This window comes from Arachis ipaensis, chromosome B4, assembly GCF_059453495.1.
Source record: "Arachis ipaensis isolate K30076 ecotype BB chromosome B4, ASM5945349v1, whole genome shotgun sequence".
NCBI lineage: Eukaryota > Viridiplantae > Streptophyta > Magnoliopsida > Fabales > Fabaceae > Arachis > Arachis ipaensis.
The window spans coordinates 41,450,452-41,451,787 of NC_142439.1; the positions used below are offsets into that span (position 1 = coordinate 41,450,452).

The 1,336-nt window shown below is 42.1% G+C and overlaps 1 non-coding gene across 1 annotated transcript; it reads left to right on the plus strand.

Annotated features, from left to right (window-relative positions):
* The first annotated feature begins 373 nt into the window (after positions 1-373).
* On the plus strand, positions 374-477 carry LOC148567306 (small nucleolar RNA R71). Its single transcript, XR_015882239.1, has one exon. It is a non-coding gene; the product is annotated as a small nucleolar RNA R71 (small nucleolar RNA).
* Positions 478-1,336: the final 859 nt, after the last annotated feature.

Genomic DNA, 1,336 nt, shown 5'->3' on the forward strand with positions numbered 1-1,336 from the left:
CCTTTGTTGATTTCCCACATAGTTGGCCTCTTCCCAATCACCTCCTTCAATGCTTACTTCCTCTTGATCTTGTGTGTGTATTGCAGCCACTTGCTTTGTTTCTAATTTCCTGGTGAGCTCTGCTAGTTGCTTGGCAAACACCTTGTTTTGGGCTAAAATTGTATCAACATGGTTCAGCTCCATGACTCCCTTAGTGTTGTGTCTCTCTGAAGCATAGTAGTACTCATTCTCAGCCACTGTCTCAATCACTTCAATGGCTTCTTCCACAGTCTTTTTCCTGTTCAATGAACCTCCTGATGAATGGTCTACAGCCTTCCTTGATTCATAAGAAAATCCATCATAGAAAATATGCAATTGCACCCAGTCATGGAACATGTCTGGTGGGCATTTCCTTGTCAAATCCTTGAATCTCTCCCATGCCTCGTAGAGAGTTTCACCATCTTGTTGTCTAAAGGTCTGAACCTCAGATCGAAGCCTATTGACCTTTTGTGGGGGGTAGAAACGTGCCAGAAACTTGCTTTCCACCTCATCCCAGGTTGTTAGGCTCCCACTTGGGAATGATTCCAGCCACTTAGCTGCCTTGTCCCTAAGTGAAAATGGGAACAAGAGCAGTTTATAGGTATCTTCCTGGACTCCATTGGACTTCACAGTGTCGCAAATTCTCAGGAATTTTGTGAGATGTTGGTTTGGATCTTCATTAGCACTCCCACCAAATGAACAATGATCCTCCACAAGTGATATTAGCTGTGGTTTGAGTTCAAAATTGTTGGCCTGAATGGGTGGTTTCTGAATGCTGCTACCACAATTCCCAGAGGTTGGGTTTATGTATGAACCAAGAACCCTCCTCTCAGGAATGGCATTGTTTCCATCAGCCCTCTCATGGTTGTGAACTTCTCTATCCATGTTGAGATCTAAAGCTTCCTCAAAATTGTCCTCAGATTCTCCTTCAGATTCCTCTTCTCTCAGTACTCTCTTCCCTCTTGCTTCCCTTCTAAGTCTATGAAGGGTTCTATCTGGTTCGGTATATGGAGGAGTTGATGTCTCTCCTCTCCTACCTGTCATACAAGAACACAGCACAGGTACCAAACAAGTGAAATACTCTTGGTTAATGGAAGAGTATGGTTAGAGCAGTTGAGGAATTAATTCAAATAGTTAGTGAGTCAGTGAGTTAGTTGCTTGAATTTAAAGGCATAAAGAAAGAAAACAAGTAACAGAGTGCAGAAGTTAAAATTCAACAAGTAACTTGAACTAAATTATCAAAACAAAAAAAAATGCTCAATCTAGTTAACTTCCAATTTGAGAATTGTCAATCGAAAACCAATCCCCGGCAACGGCG